Source organism: Erinaceus europaeus, chromosome 3 (assembly GCF_950295315.1).
Source record: "Erinaceus europaeus chromosome 3, mEriEur2.1, whole genome shotgun sequence".
Classification (NCBI taxonomy): domain Eukaryota; kingdom Metazoa; phylum Chordata; class Mammalia; order Eulipotyphla; family Erinaceidae; genus Erinaceus; species Erinaceus europaeus.
In genome coordinates, this window is record NC_080164.1 from 45,162,943 (window position 1) to 45,178,634 (window position 15,692).

Consider the following 15,692-nt stretch of genomic DNA (forward strand, 5'->3'; position numbering starts at 1 on the left):
TTTTAGAGCCTCAGGCATGAGTCTCTTTGCATAACCATTATGATATCTACCCCTGCCCTGTGTATTTATTTTTATTTGGCTTAGGGGAAGGAAAGAGAAAGAGGACTAGAGTATCTGTTTTGTAAATGCAATGCCAGGGATCAAACTCAGGAACTCCTGCTTTAGATTGCAAGCCTTTACTGTGTATGGCTAACTTGAAAACAGTCAGAGAACATCCTGATTGCTCAGTTGCCTCCCATCCCCCCCAGCCCTAAAGTGCCTGCAATTTACCTCTGAAAAAATATACATGTGAAGCTTTTGATCAAACCCTGTATGGTTTTACTTGTGATCAGATAGCTGACAGGTCAGTATGTGACTATACATTGAGCTGCTCTGTTTCTGGGTTAATGATTATGTCACACACACACCACCACCCCCCTTATGGGTATATCTACTTGCTTTTATTCCCACAATAAACAAGATGCCCCTCTGAGGCCTCTCCCGGAGCTGCTTGAGTCTGGCATCGCTTCTACCTCTCCACACACGTCGCCCCCAATACACAGAGTCAGTCTGGGACTTCCAGGGGGCCACTCTTACCCTTCGCCATCAGTGGCCAGGAAGAGGGGGGAGGTGGGGGGGGGACCGGGAGTGACAGTCTGCAGTTCCTGTCCTTTACACATGATATTTCCTCTAATGGAAAGCTCTCTGGTGTCTGTATAGTGATTCCTCTTCCCTTCCCTTCCTTTGTACCTTTGGTTTTTTAAAAAATTTTATTTATTAATGAGAAAGATAGGGGTGTGGGGGAGATAGCATAATGGTTATGCAAACAGACTCTCATGTTCGATCCTCCGTACCAACAGAAGCCAGAGTTGAGCAGTGCTCTGGTATTTCTCTCTGTGTGTGTCTCTCTCTGCATCTCTCTCTAAAATAAAATAAATAAAATAAAAAAGAGAGAGAAAGAAAGGAGAGAGAAAGAAAGAACCAGACATCACTCTAGTAAATGTGTTGCCACGGACTGAACTTTGGAAACTCATGCTTGAGAGTCCAATATCTTTTCCACTGCACCATCTCCCAGAAAACCTTCTTTATATCTTTGCTCAGATATCATATCATCAGAGCAATTTCCCATCACCCTAGCTAGAGAGTAAGCCAGTCTGTGTTCATCTTTTCCCTCTTATTTTCTCTCTTTTCTTCCTTCCTTCCTTCCTTCCTTCCTTCCTTCCTTTCTCTCCTTCTCTCTTCCTTTCTTTTTAATGAACACATGATAATGACTCTTTAATGTTTCTTTCCACCAAAACATAAATTCTTGGGGCTGGGGAGAATCTCACTCAATAAAGCAAATGCTTTATCAGGTTCAAGCCATGACACCTCGTGAGAGCATCATTGATGACGGAGCAATACTGTTTCTCTGTGTGTCTCCATCTCCTGTCTATCTGAAATAAAACACAGTTCAAAAAGTTGTTCAGGAATATAGGAGAATAACATTTTCAAGGTCCAGACTCCACCAAAAAAAAATTTATTTTTAAATATACAACTTCTGAGACTGGGGAAGTGGCTCTGAGGTAGAGAATGTGCCAGGAGATGGTGCCATTAGGCATTAGACTCTCAAGCATGAGGTCCCAAGTTGAATCCCTGGCAGCTCATGTACCAGAATGATGTCTGGTTCTTTCTTTCTCTCCTCTGAGCTTTCTCATTGGCAAACAAATAAAATCTTTAAAAGGAAGGAAGGAAAGGGAAGGGAAGGGAAGGGAAGGGAAGGGAAGGGAAGGGAAGGGAAGGGAAGGGAAGAGAGGAAGGGCCTTGCAAGCATGAGGCTCTGGTTCAATCTCCAACAACACATGAGAAAACAACATAGAGGTGGGGTTAGATAGCCATAATGGCTATGCAGAAATACTCTCATGCTTCAGGCTCTGAAGTTCCATAAGCCAGAGCTGATCAGTGCACTGGTAGAAGAAGAAGAAAAGGAGGAGGAGGAGGAGGAGGGGCAGGGGTAGGGGAGGGGGAGGAGGAGAAAGAAGAAAAGGAAGAAGAAGAAAAAAAGGAGAAAAAGAAGAAAAGAGGGGGTGGGGTGAGTGGGTGATGGTGGACCTGGTTGAGAGCACATATTACAGTGTGCAAGGACCATGCTTTAAGCCCCTGGTCTCCACCTGGAGAGGGAAAGCTTTTCAAGTGGTGAAGCAGTGCTGTGGGTGTCTCTCTGTCTATCTCTCCTCTATCTTCCCCTACCCTCTCAATTTCTGGCTGTCTCTATCCAATAAATAAAGATTTAAAAAAGAAAAGGAAGAGAGAAAGAGAGAGAGAGAGAGAGAGAAACAAAGAGAGAGAATGAGAACACACACAAATTTCATTGATGGTGGTGTGGCACATAGGACTCTCTCTCTCTCTCTCTCTCTCTCTCTCTGTAAAGCAAAACAAAATAGGGGCTGAGATAGCTCACCTGGTAGAGAGTGAACTTGATCATGCATGAAGACCTTGCTTTTACAATACTATGAACACCACAAGAGGGAAACTCCATGGGTAGTAGAGAGGTACTATGATTTCTCCCACCCTCTCTCTTATTTCTGCCTTGCCCCTCTCTCTTTCTCTTAAATAAAAATGGAAAAGCTGGCCCAGTGAAGTCAGTCAGCATTAGTATTGTGTATGTATGAGGCTCTAGGTTCATTAGCTGGTGCCACAAAAATAATTTTAATCAAAATATAAATAAAAATTGAACCAGAAAAGTGGCTCACTGGTACATCACCTGACTCACATGCATGAGGTCCTGAGCTCAGTACCCAGTAAGGGACCAGACACTGGTACACATAGTTGAGTGCACATGTTACCAAGCACAATGACTCAGCTTTAAGCATCCAGTCCCCACCTGTAGTAGGGAAACTTCTTGAGTGATGAACTAATGCAACAGGTATCGCTCTTCCTCTCTCTCTATCTCCCACTTCCTTCTCAGTTTCTCTCTATCTCTAACCAATAAATTATACATATAATTTATAAATTATAAGTATAAATTACATATATATATATATATATATATATATATATACTTTTTATCTTTCTTTCCTTTTTTTTTTTTTTATTACCAGAGGAGTGTTCAGCTCTGGCTTATGGTGTTGTGGGGGCTTGAACCTGGGACTTTGGAGCCTCAGACATGAGAGTCTGTTTGCATAACCATTATGCTATATACCCTCCATCCTATCTACCCTCTATCCAAATACGATAATTTAAGAAAAAGAAAAAGATGTAACATACCTTACCGAGTATGAAGCCCTGGATTAGAGCCCAAGGGCCACATGGTACAGCCACTGGTAGTGGAATGGTGCTGTGGTGTCTCTCCTTCTGTCTGCACATCCCTTTTTCCTTTCCCCCTCCCTTACTTGCCTCTACCCATAAAAATAAATTAGGCCATTCCATGATAGAATTGCTCACATACATTAACCTGGATTCACTCCTAAATAAAATAGAAGAAAGAGTGAAAGAATGGGGTGTGTGTGAATTAAATGTGCATTTAAATTGAGAGAGAGAGAATTATCAAAATATTGCTCTATCATTTCATATGGTGCCAGGCATAGAATCAAGTTTCATGCTTGTGAGGCAGTACATTGTATCTGAGCTACCTACCTCCACAGCCATAACATGTCAATACACTTAAAAACAAAAGTTATCGGGAGTCAGTAGTAGCGCAGTGGATTAAGTGCACGTGGTGCAAAGCGCAAGGACTGGTGTAAGGATCCCAGTTCAAGCCCCCTGGCTCCCCACCTGCAGGGGGGGGAGTTGCTTCACAATCGATGAAGCAGGTCTGCAGGTGTCTGTCTTTCTCTCCCTCTCTCTGTCTTCCGCTCCTCTCTCCATTTCTCTCTGTCCTATCCAACAACAACAACATCAATAACCACAACAATAAAACAACAAGGGCAACAAAAGGGAATAAATAAATAAATAAATATTACGAAAAAAAAAAAGTTGTCCTACCTTATACCCTCCTCCCACCATCACCGTGTCCTGCCATCCCCCACCTTCTTCTTTTCCCCACTCATTTTCTGCTTAGCCAGACAGCAAGTACTGAGAAGCTCTACCCAGAAGCTGGCTTCTGTCTGCTCAGCAGTCACAGCTCAGTGTCTGAAGGTTATTAGAAGAAAAGAACAGCCATCACATAGATTTTCTTGGAATTTGTTAACATAAATGGGGCTTTGTCTTAATGCCATAAAGAATCTCATTACCATCTCATCTGACACATAAGTGTTTTAACAATTAGGACTGACAAGCAACTATTTCCTACTTTCTGTCACTAGGACCTAAATCTAACTAATGAGCTAAACACAGAAGTGATTATAAGTATAAGAAATCCCACAGCCCTTGTAATGTCCTGCAAAAAAAAAAAAAATGAACATCAAGAAAATATGGTCAGTGGTCCAGGAGGTGGCAAAGTGGATAAAGCATTGGATTCTCAACCATGAGGTCCTGAGTTCAATCCCTGGCAGAAACATGTACCAGAGTGATGTCTGGTTCTTTCTCTCTCTCCTTTCTTTCTCATGAATAAATAAATAAAGAAATACTTTTTAAAAAAGAAGAAGAAGGGAGTCGGGCGGTGGCGCAGTGGGTTAAGCGCAGGTAGTGCAAAGCACAAGGACTAGCGGTAGGATCCTGGTTCGAGCACTGGCTCCCCACCTGCAGGGTTGTCGCTTCACAGGCGGTGAAGCCAGGTTTGCAGGTGTCTCTCTCCCCTTCTCTGTATTCCCCTCCTCTCTCCATTCTCTTTGTCCTATCCAACAACATCAATAACCACAACAATGTTAAACAATAAGGGCAACAAAAAAGGGAAAATAAATATTTTTTTAAAAGTGAAAAAAAAAAAAAAAAAGAAAAGAAAATATGGTTACTGTTGGTCCTTGAACTCTGAAGCATTTGTGCCAGATTATAAGGATATAATCTAAGATAAATAGTTAAATAGATATTTCAGAAACTAACTCAAGAGAACCAGCAGTTATTTCTGAGTTATTGACGCTAATGTAGTAGTGACCAGAAGTCAGTTTGATGTTTCCTAAATGTGTCCACAAGTTCTTTGATATATTTCACTTTACATGAAGCCTAATTTTATTCCCCCTTTCTTTTATTATTGGGGAATTAATGTTTTACATTCAACAGTGAATACAATAGTTTGTACATGCATAACATTCCCCAGTTTCCCATATAACAATACAACCCCCACTAGGTCCTTTGAATCCTTCTTGGACCTGTATTCTCCCCACCCATCCACCCCAGAGTCTTTTACTTTGGTGCGATACAATTTTATTCCCCTTTAATAACATCTGACTTAGCAAAGTATTTCCTTTTTCCTTTCTTTCCTTTCATTTCCTTCAGATAGAGACAGAGAGATGGTGAAGTAGAAAGAGTGAGTGAAGGAGACCACAGCACTGAAGCTCCTAATACAGTGGGGGCCACACTTGAACCAAGGCTGAGCACTTAGCAAATCAGCATACTATTTAAGTGAGCTATTTCACCACCTCCACAACTGATTTCTAACATACAGAATATGGTGGTGGGGGGGGGGGGCAGGCGGTAGCACACTTGGTTAAGTGCACATATCACCATGCACAAGGACCCTGGTTCAAGCCCCCTCTCCCCATCTGCAGAGTAAATGCTTCATGAGCAGTGAAGCAGGTCTGCAGATGTGACTATCTTTCTCTCTCCCTCTCTATCTCCCCCTCCCCTCTCCATTCTGTCAAATAAAAATTAAAGTAAAAAGGAGAGAAAAAGGAAAACAAGGGAAAAAATGGCTGCAGGAAGCACGGATTCATAGTGCTGCCACTGAGCCCCATTGATAACCCTGGTGGCAATGAAATAAGTGTGTTAGTGCTATGTGACTTCCAAAATCATATCATCCAAAGGACAGCTTCAGGCCTGTGAGCCGTTGTGCCATGTATTCAGCCAGGTTTGAGCCTAGCCCCCACTGTACAGGGGGAAACTTTGGTGCTTTGTTATTTTCCATCTCTCTGCCTCTTTTGGTCTGAAAAGTCAGTCTGGAGTGGTAAAGTTCTGAAATTGCAGGAAAAGTAAAGAGAATAACTTCTGTTTGACTGATCTTTCTCTCTCTCTGACTACTCACACTGCCATATAATGAGTTTAGTTCAATAACCGGTCTACTAGGATGTCTCAAAGAGGAGGAATTAAAGCAGCCTACCAACGACCACCAAGTGAGCAGCCATTTCAGTGAGCCATTTTGGAGACCAAACCTCTAGTCCTTAAAACCTTCCAGACATCTATAGATTGTTTTAAACAGATATGCTGAAAGCAGTTTCGGGTAGGACTATGAGCAAGGACGGCCTAACTACATAAGTGCTAAATGCTCAACCATAGAAACATTAAGGATTGAAAATGTATATTGGTCTGGAGTCGGGCAGTAACGCAGCCGGTTAAGCACACGTGGCGCAAAACGCAGGGACCCACATAAGGATCCAGGTTCCAGCCTCTGGCTCCCCACCTGCAAGGGAGTTGCTTCACAGGAGGTGAAGCGGGTCTGGGGTCTGCAGGTGTCTATTTCTCAACCTCTCTCTCTGTCTTCCCTCCTCTCTCCATTTCTCTCTGTCCTATCCAACAACGATGACATCAATAACAACAACAACAATTAAAAAAAAAAAAGGGCAACAAAAGGGAAAATACATAGTGGGGGTTGTATTGTTAAATGGGAAACTGGGGAATGTTATGCATGTACAAACTATTGTATTTACTGTTGAATGTAAAACATTAATTCCCCAATAAAGAAATAAATTTTTAAAAAGGAAAATAAATAAATAAATAAATAAATAAATGAAAATGTATATTGTTCACTTGGATAGTATGTTGCTTTGCCACGTGTGAGAACCAGGTTCAAGCCCTGCCTCCACCTTATAGGAAGTATTAGTGCTGTGGTCTCTTTTACTCTATTTCCATCTAAACAAATAAATATAGGGAAGAAGAGGAAAGAAAGAGTACACTGATGTGACAATATTTTTCAATATTTTTAAAAAATATATATTTATTTATTCCCTTTTGTTGCCCTTGTTTTTTTGTTGGTGTAGTTATTATTGTTGTTGTTATTGTTGTTGTTGTTATTGGATAGGACAGAGAGAAATGGAGAGAGGAGGGGAGGATAGAGAGGGGTAGAGAAAGATAGACACCTGCAGACCTGCTTCACTGCCTGTGAAGCAACTCCCCGCAGGTGGGGAGCTGGGGGGGCTCGAACCCAGATACTTTCGCCAGTCCTTGCACCTTGTGCCACCTGCACTTCTTCTTCTAGCGTTTGCCGCCACCTGCACTTAACCTGCTGCACTACCACCCAACGCCCTTCAGAGTAAGTTTTTTAAATGTGACATTAGGGTATGAACTCAGGGCTTCATAAAACTATGGTAGCCCCACAGACTGTCTATGGCAATCTTTCACTCATTAGATGGTAATAGGGCTTTGTACGTGCTTGATATCACCATCCCAGGCCAAAATTTTCATTCATTTTAATTTTTTAAAAAATATTCCATTTATTTATCATTGAGGAAGAGAGGAGGAGAGAGAGAAAGAACCATACATCACTTTGTTACATGTGTTGTCAGGGATTGAACTTGGAACCTCATGCTTAAGAATCCAATGCCCAGGGAGTCGGGCTGTAACGCAGCAGGTTAAGCCAGGTGGCGCAAAGCACAAGGACCGGCATAAGGATCCCGGTTCGAACCCCAGCTCCCCACCTGCAGGGGAGTCGCTTCACAGGAGGTGAAGCAGGTCTGCAGGTGTCTATCTTTCTCTCCTCCTCTCTGTCTTCCCCTCCTCTCTCCATTTCTCTCTGTCCTATCCAACAACAACAACAATAAAACAACAAGGCAACAAAAGGGAATAAATAAAATAAATATTAAAAAAATTTTTTAAAAAAAGAATCCAATGCCCAATGCACTGTGTCACCTCCCAGACCACCAAATTTTTCATTCTTTTAAAAAATACTTTATTTATTTATTAATGAAAGGGATAGGAGTGAGAGAAAGAACCAGACATCACTCTGGCACATGTGCTGCCTGGGGATTGAACTCAGGACCTCATGCTTGATAGACCAATGTTTTATCCACTGTGCCACCTTATGGTCCACCCAAATCCAAATTTTTCATTCTTTATTTGAGAGAGAAACAGAGATAGAGACACCTTCCATGAAGTTCCCCTAGTATCATCCATGGTGCTCCTATATGGAACCAGAATTTGAACCCATAAGCTTGACCATAGTAATATATGTACTCTCAACTGGGGGTGAGCAATCTCCCAACGCCAATTTTTATATTCCTTGTTTTAGAAAATGAGGAGCAAAGAAACAGAGAGGAGAGGCAATATAGCACCTCTCTGCCATCCATGGAGCTCTTGAAGTACTCTGGTCCTGGGAATTAAGCCCAGAGCCTTAATCATAATAGGGCATGTGTCTGACCAAGTGAGTTCCCAGTCACAGGGTAACTTTTTAAAAAATATTTACAAGGGGACTGAGGAGATAGCACACTGGATATGCAAAAATAATTTCATGCCTGAGACACCAAAGGTCCCCAGTTCGTTCACCAACACCATCATAAACCAGAGTGGAGTAGTTCACTGGTATAATTTTTTTCATGTACTAATTAATGAGAGGCAGAGAGAAACTGAGCATTATTTTATCAGAGAGGACGTTCAATGGTATCTTGAATGCATGAGGCATTCAGTTTATTTTCTGGTGATAGGCTGAAAAATTCACAGGCCTTAGAGGTAGCTAGCTCAGTGGTAGAGTGCATGTCTTATATTCATGTGGCCCTTGATTTGATCCCAAGTATCACGTCTGATGCAGCAGAGTCTGGTCTCAATGTCTTTTCCTCTTGTATACACACACACACACACACACACACACACACACACACACACACACTGATAATTTAATTTTTTTTGGTGTATACAATATCTAGTCTTACCTTCTAACAAATAAAGACTCAAAGTAAAAGCTGGAAGTCAATTTTACAAGCAAACAGTAATTTTAAAAAGGGATGGGGTACTGGCAGTAGCACAGCAGGTTAAGTGCACATGGTACCAAGTGCAAGGACTGGCATAAGGATCCTGGTTCTAGCCCCCTGCTCTCCACCTGCAGGGATGTCACTTCACAAGCAGTGAAGCAGGTGTCTATCTTTCTCTCCCCCTCTCTGTCTTCCCCTCTTCTCTCGGTTTCTCTCTGTCCTATCCAATAACAACAACATCAATAATGACAATAATAATAACCACGACAATACAAGGGCAACAAAAAGGGAAGAAAAAAATCCTTAAAAAAAGGAAAGCACTAAATTGTTTATACATTTCTAAAAATGATTATTTATTTGAAATATCAAATCACCTATAGTCTTAGACCTGGGAGATCAGAAGCCACTGGTTGTGCTACTGTGTAAGATACAGCTAGATGTAAATAGCATCAAATGGCATAAATCATGGTATAAGGTCTTGTATGACACAGGAAATCCTAAACATGGGATTTTCATAGTAAAACAGGTTCTCAAATAAATTGGCTACAATAATAACTATCAGGGTGGGACTACGATAGCATAATGATTATGCAAAGAGATTCTCATGTATGAAGCTCCAATGTCCCAGGTTCAATCCCCTGTACCGCTAGAAGCCAGAGCTGAGTAGTGCTTTGGTAAATAAATAAATAAATAAATAAATAAATAATAACTACCTATTGCCCTCTCAAACTCTAAGACAGCAGGAACCTCCCCCATTCTCTATAATACCTATATTTCTCCCAGTCCTGGAACCTCTGGGGTGTGACTCGTGTTCCTGCACACTTCTCTTGATCCATATAATTTGATGTATCTTCTGAGCTCAATCAAATCAATGCAACCAGTACCACCTCAACACTTTTCACCTTATTGTGTCCAGAGATGCCAGGCATGGAATGTCAACCCTTCAGCTCCACCACTCTGCTAAGACCGTTCCTAGCTCATAGGACTCTTCAATTCCATATCGGGTGGTGCATTTCCTAATAATGCCACAGAACCTAGATATAGATCAGGGCCCATGAGACAGAACTCTTGTATCCATAAGGGGAAATATATACACCATAATGTAAAAGTGCACAATAGTTTGCAGGGACTCAATAAGTGTAGCAAACAAGTAGAAAGACGTAAAAAAGACACTTTTTAAATGAGGTACCATAAAGTACTTAATCAGATAGTTTTGAGTTAGACCTAGATACCTTCCTCACATATTCCTATTTCACTTACCTCAATCACTCCAAGGCTAACCTTGTCAGACAAGGTAAGAACTACAAAAATTGGATAGGGGCAAGAGACTGGCATCCTTTAATGAAGGCTCTTTTGACCACTACTGGGCCACCCTGTCATCCAGGGCCCTAGTCGAAGAATCCTGGGATTCCCACATAGACATGATGGGCCTAGACCTCTAACAGATCCCTTTCCCCACTGTCGCTGGTCATCTCCATCAGGAACAGCATAGTGGACCCTCTTATGGGCCTCTATAGGAACTTGCCCTTATGTGGGTCAACATTGGTAGGGACTGCCCCATTCTCTGAAGGGAGGTTGGGTCGGCATACTCTGCCACTAGAGGAAGACGGGTCCTGAGATGAATGCAGCCTAGAGTGTTCCTAGCTATGACTATGGAATTCGAGCTCAGACCTGCAGGGATGCAGAGGTTACACAGGCTTCTGTGCTTAATATGGGCCCCACATCAAATTGATGGGGGTTACAGTTAACAATATTTGTATACTTTTCCCATAATTGGGAGCTAGCCTCTTTCCTGATGCAACCTTCTAGTCCTATTTCCAACTCTGACATCATCTACCCAGACAGTTTCTGTGGCCCACCTGCATGTTAGCTGTCCAGCTCAGGCAAAAATTAGTAAAGTCATGGGCTTTACTAATTTTTGGAATATAACTAAAATAGACTTCCTAGCTTTTTCCAAAGGGAAATCCCAAATCTCATCTGTTCTATTCTTTCCTTTAGGTTCCTTAGGTTCCTGATTATTAAACTAATTGTTGTGCTTTATAGTTTAATGCTTTTCAGTCACCAAGTTGCAGTTGCTACCATGATGCCTAGCTGATGTGCCTGAGCAGCCCTCACTAATGAGTCCTGGAACCCCACCTCTCCAAGCCCTGCCCCACTAGGGAAAGACAGAAATAGGCTGGGAGCATGTATTGACCTGCCAACACCCATGTCCAGCAGAGAAGCAATTACAGAAGCCAGACCTGTCACCTTCTGCGCCCCATAATGATCCTGGGTTCATACTCCCAGAGGGATAAAGAATAGGGAACCTTCCAATGGAGGGGATGGGATACAGAACCCTGGTGGTGGGAATTGTACCTCTCTTATCCTACAGTCTTATCAGTCATTATTAAATCAATAAAAATTATTGTTAAAGGGAAAACAGATATATTTACAAAAAAAAAAGACTGATGGGCACTATCCAATGATTAAGGGTTGATTCAAGAATGAATATATATACCTCAAATGAAAAAAACACCACAACCTATTAAGCAGGTATTAATAGAAAAAGTGACATTGACAAGATTACAGTAATAGTATGTGAGTTTAACATTCCACTTATGGAAAAATCACTAAAACAGAAAGAGAAATAAGGAAATAGTAACCTTAGATGACAAACTAGAACAGATGGGCTTAATAGAACATTTCACTCCTTAACAGATGAATTTACATTTTTTTTCCAGTACACATGATACATTTTTAAGGAAAGACCATATGTTGGGACACAAAACAAGTATCAATAAACTTATAAAGTTTGAAATCATTCCAATTTTTTTTTTTCTGGTCACAATGCTATGAAGTTAGAAATCAACCACAAAAATAAAACTGAAAACCTTAAACATGAAGACTAAACAATATGCTTCACAGCAAACACTAGGTGAGTTAAAACAGAAATGTAAACATAATCATTTCATAAAGTCTGTAAATTGTTCTAAGGGTATACAACAAAAGAAGAAACTTATTCAAGAAAATATACTAGACCTCACTAACAAGTGTACTCAGTTCATGATCCTCTCACTTGCTACTCCCTCCAAGAATACACATGGATCAGTGCCTTTGTTTAAGAACTATTTCTCAGTGAAAACATTTACTAAAGATTTCTTATGTAGGATTTAAAACTCCACTCAGAATGTACCGGTATTTGACTCAGCTGCTTAAAAGCTATTTTTCAAAGGCCAGTGGAATATGACCTCGTCACTCATGATCCCACAGCCAATCTGCTGAGTTAGTCATTTGCTGTGCACACTGGTCCATCATGAGTCTGGGCCAGCTTTTTCAGTCTGAAAGACAGGGGCAGAGAGAGAGAAGGAAAGACACAACAGCACCAGAGCTTCCCACACTGCAGCAGGGGGCTGGATTTGAACCTGGGTGATGTGCATGGCAAAACAGGCACCCTTACATGTGAGCTATCTCACAGCCTCCAGGTTAGTTACTTTAGTTCCCTGCTTTAAGTCTAGCACAGAGGTGACTCAGTATTTCTAGGTTTCTGCTGCATCTCTAATGTTGGCTTCTGTTTCTCTTATTTCTGAGTCTCAGATTCAGAAAATGCAGAATTCTCATATAAGTCCACTCTTAAGTCACTGATTCATTCAGCATAATGCAACTTTCAGATAACTTACTTCCCCCTAATTGAGTTAGCTGTGGCAAATATAGTAGAGTAAAAGAGAATATTGGGGGCTGGGGGACACCGTCTTAGGGTCACTTTCTTCTTCCTCCAAAGAAAGTGAGCATGAAAAGAATTACTCTCATCACAGGTGGAGGTAGACAGCACAGTGGTTATGCAAAGAAACTCTCATGATTGAGTCTCCAAAATCCCAGGTTCAATCCCCCACACCACACACCATAAGCCAGAATTGATCACTGCTCTGGTAAAAAATAAAATAAATTAAAGTAAATAAATAAAATAATTACTCTCATCACTACACAGGCAAATACTATCCAACATTATAAGGACAAGCAACACCAATTCTGTATCATCTCTTTTAGAAACTAGAAGATGAAAAAACATCCTCGGGACCTGGTTAAGCACACACACTACAGTGTGCAAGGACCCAGGTTCAAGTCCCTGGTCCCCACCTGCAGGGGAAAAGCTTCACAAGTGGTGAAGTAGGGCTGCAAGTGTCTCTCTGTCTCCCTATCTCCCCCAGTCCCTCTCAATTTCTTTCTCTGTCTCTATCCAATAATAAATAAAAAGACACATACTCTAATGGATCACAACTTTTCTAAACTTGCTTATTTTTATTTTTTTAAAAGATTTACTGTATTTATTTCAATCTTATGGATTGAACCATAAGGGGTCTCAGACAAGTAAGTCCTGTGTTCTACCAGCTGAGTCATTTCCCCCATCAACTGGATTGTAACTTTATTTTATTTTATTTTGCCTCCAAGTTTATCGCTGGGGCTCATTGTCTGCACTACAAATCCACTGCTCCTGGAGGCCATTTTTTTCCCTTTTGTTGCCCTCGTTGTTTATCATTGTTATTGTTATTCTCATTGTTGTTGTTGTTGTTGGGTAGGACAGAGAGAAATTGAGAGAGGAGGGGAAGAGAGAGATAGACACCTGCAGATCTGCTTCACCTCTTGTGAAATGACCCCCCTACAGGTGTGGGGGGGCTCGAAATGGGATCCTTACTACTGTCTTTGCACTTGGTGCCATGTGCACTTAACCCACTGAGCTACTGCCCAGCCCCCTAACTTTATTTTTTTTAATCAGCACACCACACAGCGTTAGCTTATCGTGTGTGTGGGGGGTTTGAACCTGTGACTTCAGAGCCTCAAGTATGAAAGTCTTTTGCATAACCATTCTATCTCCCCTGCTCACTATATAATATAAAGTGTAAACTATAAAGCATTTTAGGATGAGTCAAAAGGAAAACAGTCATTACTTAAAGCAGTCACAGACATGTACCAGATCCATGATGTATTCACTGGATTTTATTAAAAGAAGGAGGGGGGGAAATCTTCAAGAATAGAGAATGTCCAGTTGACTTTGGTGAAGAGAATATTGGAATTTTGGTGATATATCTTTGGTGAGTTACACACACATATATATGAAACTATACCTCAGAAACCTCAAATTTTTATAAACTAATGTTGAAACATTGATAGTAATTTAGAAAAAATAAAATATGTAATGGATTTGAACATACATTCCACTAAACATATACAGAAATCAAATTTAAAAAATTATCGTGCGGGGGAGAGAGCATAATAGTTATGCAAGGAAATACTCATGCCTAAGGCTCCAAAGTCTCGGGTTCAATCCCCCCACACCACCATAAACCAGAGCTGAGCAGTGCTCTGGTGTTTCTCTCTATCTCTATCTCTCAAAAATAAAATAAATAAAATATATTTTAAAAATTATCAACATAAGGTGGCCCAGGAGGTGGTGTAGTGGATAAAGTGTTGGACTCTCAAGAGATCCTGAGTTCCATCCCTGGCAACACATGTACCTGAGTGATGTCTGGTGTCCTCTCCCTCTTCCTCTCTCTTTCCTCACTCTCATAAATAAAATGAAATAAAATAAAATAAAATAAAATTAGCAACATAAGTAGCTACTAGGAAATACTAATCAGGGTAGAGAGATAACATAAAGGTTATATAAAAGACTTTCATATCTGAGACTCCGGGGTACCAGAGTCAATCTCTCGGACTGCCACAGACCAGAGCTGAACAGTACCCTGGTCTCAGTACCCCTCATTAAAATAAAATAATTTTTTATAAAAGGAAATAAGGGGCCCCAGGAAGTGGTACCCCTGATTAAGTGCATGGACCCATGCAAGGACCCAGCTTGGAGCCCCAACTCCCCATCTACAGCGGGAACACTTCCTGAATGGTGAAGCAAGCCTGCAGGTGTCTTTTTCTTTTCTTTCTTCTTCTTCTTCTTCTTCCTCTTCTTCTTCATTTTATTTATTTATTTATTTATTGTTTACAGGGTTATGCCTGCAGGTGTACAGCCAAAGACTCCGACCGGGATCCTTCCATGAGTCCTTGTACTTGGTACAATGTGAGCTTAATCAGGTGTGCCACTACCCAGGCCCCGGCATCTATCTTTCTTCCTATCTCTACCTCCCCTTTCAGTTCCTCTCTGTCCTAGCAAGTAAAACAGGAAAAAAAAAAAAAAAAAAAAAAAAAAAAAAGGACACTGTGAGCATTCGATTCTTACTTCCGGCACCTATCCCCAGTGATAACTCTGGTGGCAATAAAAATAAATAAATAAATAAATAAATTTGAGACATGTTAGGATTCTACTACACACTTGTTAGAATGGCAAAAAGTTAACAATAGCAAATATTCCCAGGAAACAGCACAAAGCACTCATACATTACTGGGAATGCAAAATAATACTGTACTTCTAAAAATTATCTGATGCCTTTTTAATAACACATTAATATGCATTTGCTATATAACCCAACAATTCCACTCTTCACTGTCTACCCAAAATGAAAGCTCATGCTCATACAAAACCCAGTACAAAAGTATCCATAGCAGTTCATGTGTAGTAGTCCCATATGGAAACAACCCCAAGGCCCTTCAGTGAATGGACAGGAAAAATGTGTTACAATCATACAATGGGACACTATTCGGCCATGCAACAATGTGAATGAATCTCAAGATACTGTGCTGGGCGACTATTCGGCCATGCAACAATGTGAATGAATCTCAAGATACTGTGCTGGGCGACTATTCGGCCATGCAACAATGTGA

The 15,692-nt window shown here is 41.0% G+C and overlaps 1 long non-coding RNA gene across 1 annotated transcript in view; it reads right to left on the bottom strand.

Annotated features, from left to right (window-relative positions):
• Window positions 1-1,247: 1,247 nt before the first annotated feature.
• The window catches only part of LOC132537476 (uncharacterized), a 30,412-nt gene continuing 15,967 nt past the window's right edge, over window positions 1,248-15,692 (bottom strand). Inside the window, exon 2 of the long non-coding RNA XR_009548928.1 lies at window positions 1,248-1,412. This is a non-coding gene — a long non-coding RNA (uncharacterized LOC132537476). The remainder of the gene's footprint in view (window positions 1,413-15,692) is intronic.